Raw genomic sequence first — 9,013 nt, 5'->3', positions numbered from 1 at the left:
CATATCTGGAAACAAAAGGTCTATCTTAAAGGAACTTGTGTTGGCTGCAGTCTCCTGTTAAGAAAAAAAAATCCAGGTGTTAATGTCACAATACACTGTTTTCTTTACAGAGAGATGCTTGTGTCAAAAAATCTTAGAGTTGAAATCTGGAAATTTGGAAAGATGCTACAAAAAATGGCTACCTTTATTAAACAAAGACTAATTTACTTAAGAATGTTTTTTGGAACTCTTTCAAAACCTGGGAAAAAGAGTGCATAAATCCCTTGCTACATATAGAAACCTGGGGGCTTAGCAGAGGAAGAATTCTCAATAGGGTGTTTGAGGTTAAAAGAGACTTATGAGTACTTTCAGGAAAATAGAGGACTAGAGTTTGCTCACGACTTTGAAATGAAGAAGGGTTACAGAAATGAGCCCTCTCAGTAAACTTTTTTTTTTTTTAATCCTATGAACCTGTTGAACAAATCTCTGCAAGAACCATAGAACAGGTTTTGATTTCAAGTGACAAGTTTCTTGGATTTTAAAGGAAACTGAATATTTGGAAAAATATTGCAAAAGGAAATTTTGAAATGTTTCCACTGCTGCTTGGGTTTGAGAAAGAGGAGGAGTATCACCAAGTGTCCAGTTTTATGAAACCACATGGAAGAACTGCAGAACAAAATTGAACAGCATTCGCCCTCCCTTCCAATGCAAGTGTGACTCAAGGAAGGTCCCTTTCTCTAACTCTTCTACTCAGCTTGAGAATTTGTGAGCTGCAGGCTGACTGTCCACTAAAGATGAAATTTACTGATCTGCCTCTAGACAAGTTTTGTATTTCTGTAAAAAAGAATATTCTGTCATTCATAGGAAAATAAAGGACAACTTACTACAGTTTTCAACTCCTTACATGTGTAAACAGGCTTCTTTATTTCAGGTGAAAATGAAATCTGTACTTAAGTTCAACCCAGAACTGAGAATATATTAAAGCACATAGTAACTAATGCATGTTGTCTAAGAATCTTACAGATACACTTCCGTCTTTTGTACTATTGTTATTGGTGTGTTACTTTCACATATGTTATAAACCCTCAATATATTGTTCGTATTTTTGATTGGGCCATCAATTATTTTAAGAACTTTATTTTATTTATTTTTTTTAAAGATTTTATTTATTTATTTGACAGAGAGAGAGCGAGAGCAGGAACACAAGCAGGGGGAGTGGGAGAGGGAGAAGTGGGCTTCCCGCCGAGCAGGGAGCCTGATGTGGGACTCGATCCCAGGACCCTGGGATCATGACCTGAGCCGAAGGCAGACGCTTAACGACTGAGCCACCCAGGCGCCCTATTTTAAGAACTTTAAATAGAAGTACAATGTTCGGGGCGCCTGGGTGGCTCAGTTGTTAGGCGTCCGCCTTTGGCTCAGGTCATGATCCCAGGGTCCTGGGATCGAGCCCCGCATCGGGCTCTCTGCTTGGCGGGAAGCCTGCTTCTCCCTCTTCCATTCCCCCCTGCTTGTGTTCCCTCTCTCGCTGTCTCTCTCTCTCTGTCAAAATAAATAAATAAAATCTTTAAAAAAAAAACAGAAGTACAATGTTCTTTATATTTATGTACATTTTAAGCGCTTCCTCGAATCTTCATTTCTTTGTGGAGATCCATATTACTGTCTCATATCCTATTCCTTCTACCTCAAGAACTTCAACACTTTTTTGTAGTGTAGATCTATTGAGTTTCTCCAATTTTTTTTTCTGAAAAAGCATTTGTTCCTTTTTTTAAGATTTTATTTATTTGAGAGGGGGAGAGAGAGAGAGAGAGCGCGAGCACAGAGGGAGAGGGAGAAGCAGACTCCCCGCTGAACAGGGAGCCTGGGGCATCTGGGTGGCTCAGTCGGTTAAGCGTCTGCCTTCGGCTCAGGTCATGATCCCAGGGTCCTAGGATCGAGTCCCATGTCGGGCTCCTTGCAAGGAGTCTGCTTCTCCCTCTGCCGCTCCCCCCCCCCCACTCATTCTCTCGCTCTCTCTCTCTCAAATAGATAAATAAAATCTTAAGAGATTCGTTAAAAAAAAAAAAATGAACAGGGAGCCTGATGTGGGACTTGATCCCAGGACCCTGAGATCATGACTGGGGCCGAAGGCAGATGCTTAACCGACTTGAGCCACCCAGGCGCCCCTCCTTATTTTTCAAACATAGTTTTGCTGTGCTTAGAATTTAGAGCCATCAGTTCTTTTTAATTTTAGCACTTTAAAGATGTCACTCCACTGTTGTTGGGCTTGCACATTGCTGAGCCAAACATTTAATACATCTTGGCCTTTGCTTGTTTCAGGCACTTCATCAAACCATGATCTCTAACAAAATTCTTAGCAACATCTTGCAGAGATGGAGCCCCAGTTAAGAACTCTGCTCTAGGAATTGCAATATCCATCCTTAATTTATGATAGTCTGCTACAAGTTAATATTACAGCACTTTATATAAAATGGAAGAAATTTACATTAGTCTCATTTTTGTTCTGTATACAGATATCGTATTTTTCCCCATGGATTGCTTACAAGATTCTCTTTATTTTGGTTTTTAGCAGCTTGAATATAGTGTATCTAGGTTAAAAAAATTAAAAAAAAAAAACCCTTGCCATTCTCTGAGCTTTTTGCAACTGTGCTCTGATATGTTTCATTAATTTTGAAAACTTCTTGACCATTATCTCTTCAAATATTTCCTCTATCCCATTCATCTCCCTTTTCCTCGTGGGATTCAAATGACACATAGTAGACTATATAATATTATCCCACAGCTTTGGTGTGGTGTGTTGTTGCTTTTTTTTTTTTTCTTTTTGAGCTTCAGTTTGGATAACTTCTTTTGACCTATCTTCAATTCACTCTTTCTTTGGCTCTGTCAAATTACTGATGTTTCTTCACATCAGTCAGGAGGCATTCTTCCTATCTGTTACCATAGTTTCTCGTTATTTACATGTGAGCTTTTTTTTTTTGCAGGTTATTCTTATTATTTTTTAAATTAAGCTCTATGCCCAATGTGGGGCTTGAAATCACGACCCCAAGATCAAGAGTCACATTCTCTACTGACAGAGCCAGCCAGGCATCCCAATGTCCTTTTTTTTAAAATTTCTTGTTTTAATTGAAGTATAGTTGACATATAACATTACATTATTTCCAGGCATACAACATAATGATTCAATATTTGAATACTCTGTTGAAATGATCTCACTACGGTAAGTTTACTTACCATTCATCATCATACAGAGTTATAATTTTTTTTTTCACTTGATAAGAACTTTTAGGATTTACTCTCTTGGCAACTTTCAAGTATGTACTACAATATTATTGACCATGGTCACTGTGCTGTGCCTTATATCCTCCTGACTTATTTATTTTATAATTGGAAGTCTGTATCTCTTGGCCCTCTTCACCCGTTTTGCCTGCCTCCCAAAACTCCCTTCCCTCCAGCAGCCACAGTTTTAGTGTCTGTATCTTTGAGTTTTGTTTATTTTGTTTTTTAGATTCCACATATAAATGGTATTTGCATTTTTCTGACTTATTTCATTAGCATAAGACCCTCAAGGTCCATCCATGTTGCAAATGGCAAGATTTTGTTCTTTTTCATGGCCAAGCAGTATTCCACTGTATATATATATATCAATGGAAACTTAGGTTGTTTCCATATCTTGGCTGTTGCTGCAATAAACATAGGGGTGCATATATCTTTTTGAATTAGTGTTTTTGTTTTCTTTGGATAAATTACCTAGTAGTGGAATTGCTGAATCATATGGTAGTTATATTTAAAAATTTTTGAGGAAACTTCATGCTGTTTTCCATAGTGGCTGTACCATTTATATTCCCACCAACAGTGCACAGAAGTCCCCTTTTCTCTACATCCTGACTAACACTTCCTTTTCTTTCTTTCCTTTTTTTAAATACTAGCCATTTTAACACGTGTGAGGTGGTATCTCATTGTAATTTTTTTTTTTTTGAGAAGCACTTGTTAGCATTTAATGAACACCCCCCCCACCCCCCCAACATGGCTTCAAGCTACTAGAACGCAGGTGCCCCGACACCCTTAATCTTCTCTGCTCTTCTACGGAAGAATTTGGCCTTCATGATGACAGGCTGTTTTGGGAGTTTTCCCTTTCCCAAAACTTTGTAGTAGCCCGGTTGCACCACATCAATGATAGGAGCAGCTCCAGTCTTGTTTTTGGCGGCACTTACCCATGTCTGCTCACTGACCAAGGTCCACAGTTTATCAAGGTTCACAGTTGGGCAGAAGCTCTGGTTCCTCTTTAAGTGGTAAGGTCTCATACCAAGTTTTCCAAAGTAACCTGGGTGATATTTGTCGAAGTTGATCCTGTGGTGACGCATGCCCAGCATTACCCCAGCCTCCTGGGTGCTTCCGGTGCTTGGTGATGTCGCCGTGGCCATGTCTCACATGGCCCCAAAGTTTCTGGGTCTTCCTCAGTCTGGATGGCTGTATGGACAAAGGTGCTTGGTGATAAGGCCAAACGGAGGTGGGACAGAGAGCGAATTCGACCATCTGTGAAGGGTCTGTAGGCTCGGGGGTCAAGGATCTGCTTCGGGTCACATTCAGCAAAGGTGATGTTAGGGACTGGCCTAGGGTCATGCGGCCTCATAAGGGCAGCGCCCAAGCGTGCGGGCCCACGTGTCTCAGAGATCCGAACCCCGGGCAGAACACGCGGCCCCAGACTACGGGCCCATGCCGGCCACCCTGCTCTGAGGCTCGCCATGAGTGGCCTGGAAAACCGGGCCAAGATTGGGGGTAGGTGGTTGGGGTGCAATGCGAGTAGGGCTTGCGGCCTGCACAACCAATGAAGCAGACGCACAAAAAGCCTCATTGTGATTTTGATTTGCATTTCCTTGATGATTAGTGATGTTGAGCATCTTCTCATGCATCTGTTGGCCATCTGTATGTCTTCTGTAGAAAAATGTCTATTCAGGGGCACCTGAATAGAAAAATGTCTATTCAGCTGGCTCAGTCCATAGAGCATGCAACTCTTGACCTCAGGGTCCTGAGTCCAAGCCCCACACTGGGTGTAGAGCTTATGAAAGAAAGAAAAGAAAGGAAAGAAAGGAAAGAAAGGAAAGGAAGGAAAGGAAGGAAAGGAAGGAAAGGAAGGAAAGAAAGAAAGAAAGAAAGAAAGAAAGAAAGAAAGAAAGAAAGAAAGAAAGAAAGAAAGAAAGAAAGAAAGAAAGGTCTATTCAGATCCTCTGCTCATTTTTTTTTTTTTTAAGTGAACAGAGAGTGAACTCACAACCCTGAGATCAAGACCTGAGCTGAGATCAAGAGTCAGATGCTTAACTAATTGAGCCACCCAGATGCCCCAACTCTGCTCATTTTTTAATTGGAGTTTGGGGATTTTTTTTGGTATTGAGTTATGTATTAGTGTTTATATATTTTGGATATTAACCCCTTATTGGATATATGATTTGCAAATATTTTCTCCTATTCAGTACATTGCCTTTTAATTTTGTTGGTTTCCTTTGTTGTGCAGAAACTTTTTAGCTTGATATAATCCTATTACTTTGTTTTGGCTTTTGTTGCCTTTGTTTTTGGAGTCAGATCCAAAAAAATCATTGCTGAGATTGATGCAAAGGAGCTTACTATGTTTTCTTCTAGGAGTTTTACAGTTTCAGGATTTTATTCAACTCTTTAATACATTTTTAAAAACTCTAATACATTTTGAGTTAATTTTTGTATATGGTGTAAGATAGTGGTCCAATTTCATTCTTTTGCATGTGGCTGTTCAGTTTTCCCTCATAATTTATTGAAGAGACTGTTCTGTGTTGTATATTCTTGCCTTCTTTTTCACAAATTAATTGACCATATGTGTATGGGCTTATTTCTGGGATTTCTATTCTGTTCTTTTGATCTATGTGTCTGGTTTTATGCCAGTGCCATATTGCTTTGATTACTAAAGCTTTGTAATATAGTTTGAAATCGGAGAGTGTGATGCCTCCAGCTTTGTCTTTCTCAACGCTGGTTTGGCTAATGGAACCACAAAAGATCCCAAGTAGCCTTGTTTGGGGGTGCTTAGCTTTCTAGTGACGGTCCCAAAGGTTGGGGTGCCTGGTGTGGGGAATGAACCCTGAGTCCTCAGGGAGTTCAGGCTTCATGATATCCCTTATGATTTTGGGTCACTGCACTGGGGTGGGCTTTTTGGTAAGACCATGTCTTTGCTTCTCCTACCAGTCTCAATGTGGCCCTTTTATCTTTTGTTGTGGAGGATCTGTTTGGCTAGTTTTCAGGCTTTTTCAGAGGGAATTTTTCCATACGTAGCTATAGATTTGCTACGTCTGTGGGAGGAAGTGAGTTCAGGACCTTCCTACATCATCATCTTGGACTGCCCTTTCCCATTTGACTCTTCTTATAGCTTCCATATCTCTGCTGAATTTCCTTATCTATTTATTCCTGTTCCCTACCTTTTCCACTTTAGGCTAATATATTAATCATAATTATTTTAGATTTCCTATCTGATCATTCCATCCATGTCATATTTAAGTCTGGTTCTGCTGATTGCTTTGTCTCTTGATGGTGGATTTTAAAAAGTTTATGTTTTGTATTTTGTACTTGATTGCTTATTGCACATAATGTATAGAACAGTAGATACTGAGGCAAATAGTATTTATTATTGGAAGTGACACCCCTTCTTTTGCTAGGCTTGTAGAGGGTTGAGTCAATACAGCTGGAATTGAGCTGGGTTTGTCTTTTGTTGCTGCTGTGTTTACTTTCCAGGTCCCATTTTTTTTTTTTTAAAGATTTTATTTATTTATTTGAGACAGAGAGAATGAGAGAGAGAGCACATGAGAGGGGGGAGGGTCAGAGGGAGAAGCAGGCTCCCTGCCGAGCAGGGAGCCCGATGCGGGACTCGATCCAGAGACTCCAGGATCATGACCTGAGCCGAAGGCAGTCACTTAACCAACTGAGCCACCCAGGCGCCCTCCAGGTCCCATGTTTTAAATTCTACTGGATTTTTCTTGTGGTTAGGGTGGGAATTGGTTTTCTCAATGTTCTGCTTCTCCCTTACGTCTTCTCTTTGAGTTTGTGCTTCAGAGAGGGTCTCTCCATGCTCTTGTCCCTTCCCCAAACAGTAGACTTCTGTTGTTTGTTACTTAATACTTATTTGTTATCTGATGCTTGTCGAGAGGGTGGGAGGGTGGAGAGAGGCCAGAGGAGCTTTCTGTCATTCTGCTTCAGCCTCAGCCTTAGACTTTGTATTTCTGGTCTCAGGGATGTGGTTTTTCTTAGTGATTCTGAAACTCACCTTGAGGTAGGAGACCTCTATTAGACTGGGACTGTACTTGTAACTTTATAAGCACTGAATAACAAACTCATTTTATAGTATACCCATATCCTTTCCCAAACAAAAATTTCTTGTTGGGTTCCTTTTGAAGGCATCCATTAAAGGGAATGCTTTCTTCCTTTGAGGTGGATCTGCTCCACTTCAGATTAATTCATCTGATTATGACCCTTCCCAATCCAGTTTCAAGGGTAAAATGTTTCCTAACATTTTTCAGATTGAGGGAGTGAAACTTGCAGCATGCTCCCGACACAGCTAGAGATTTCTTACTCTGTAATGATCATTCTTTTCACTCTCCACTGATAAAGTCTAAAGAGAAAATATTTTTAAACATTTAATTCAATTTTAGTTCAGGTTATCTGGATTTAAAAACTTTAGACCAGTAGTTCTCAAATTTTATCTTGCATCATAATCCCTTGGAAGGCTTGTTGAAGAAGACTGTTGGGCCTCATCTTCAGTTTCTGATTCATTAGGTCTGTAGTGGGGCCCAAGAATTTGCATGCCTAATAAATTCCCAGTTGATGCTGACACTGTTGGTCTCAGGATGACAACTTAAACTCTGATAGAGATTTACACATCTATATCTATCTGAACTCAATCCAAAAAAGTTTAGCTATATATATATATATATTTTTAAAGATTTTTTATTTATTTGACAGAGAGAGACACAATGACAGAAGGAACACAAGCAGGGGGAGTGGGAGAGGGAGAAGCAGGCCTCCTGTGGAGCAGGGAGCCCGATGCAGGGCTCGATCCCAGGACCCTGGGATCATGACCTGAGCCAAAGGCAGACGCCTAACGACTGAGCCACCCAGGCACCCCAAAGTTTAGCTATATTAAGTAGCAGTTCTATAAAGCCAGCCACTTAGGACATGCAGGAAAAACGGATTCATGTTTAGATGTAGCAGAGTCCCTGTAGCATGCTGTGCATTGCTTATGAGGCACTTTATGTAATGCAGGTAGCTTGGGCTTTAAAGGTAAGAAGGTAGTTATGTTGGCTTTCCTGATTTAAGCTTGCAAGAAAGCTAGATTTTTAAGACATTTGCCTCTCTCCACCTGGAGTTTTAGGCTTTTTATCTCTCTAGCAACTGGAGGTTGCTAAGGGCATTGGTTACCCTTTTCCTGACCAAATGTATGGGACTGTTGTCAAGTTGCTTGTCTCATATGCAAAAAAATCCTTTTCTGTTTTGATTTCTTGGCAAACCGTATCTGATTTGTTTGCACGTGTCCTTTTCCTCAGCCCAGGTATGTGTTACGATTGGACACATGATCTTTTAAACTATCACTGGTGTTACTCAAGGTTTATTATCTCTATGATTTCCTTTTAACTGTTAATATACTATACCTACATTTTAGTTTCTCACAAGGGACTTACTTTCAAATTCTCTATTTCCATTCAGGAGATGGACAAATGATTTATAATGCCATATGTCTCAAAATACAGTCCCTAACCAGCAGTATCAGCATCACCTGGTTAACTTGATAGAAATGCAAATTCACTGGTCCCACTCAAGATCCTAAATACTGAATCAGAAATAGGAGTGCGGTTCAAACTGTGTCTGAACAAGCTCACCGGGTAACTCATATTTGAGTCGTTGTAGAAAAAAGATTAAGCTAACCATTCCTGGGACAGTCCTAGGACAAGAAAGATGGTGGATACTACACACTGAGATTAAAGTAATCTGATCCTTCTTGGAACATTTTAGCAATTATAGAAGCACA

General features: G+C 40.2%; 1 pseudogene; it reads right to left on the bottom strand.

Annotated features, from left to right (window-relative positions):
- Positions 1-4,005: 4,005 nt before the first annotated feature.
- LOC110570490 lies at positions 4,006-4,596 on the bottom strand (annotated as a pseudogene).
- Between the last annotated feature and the right edge of the window lie 4,417 nt (positions 4,597-9,013).

The sequence above is a fragment of the Neomonachus schauinslandi genome, chromosome 5, assembly GCF_002201575.2.
Source record: "Neomonachus schauinslandi chromosome 5, ASM220157v2, whole genome shotgun sequence".
NCBI lineage: Eukaryota > Metazoa > Chordata > Mammalia > Carnivora > Phocidae > Neomonachus > Neomonachus schauinslandi.
Note: the sequence above shows the minus strand (reverse complement) of the source record. Positions and strands in the feature narration are given on the sequence as shown.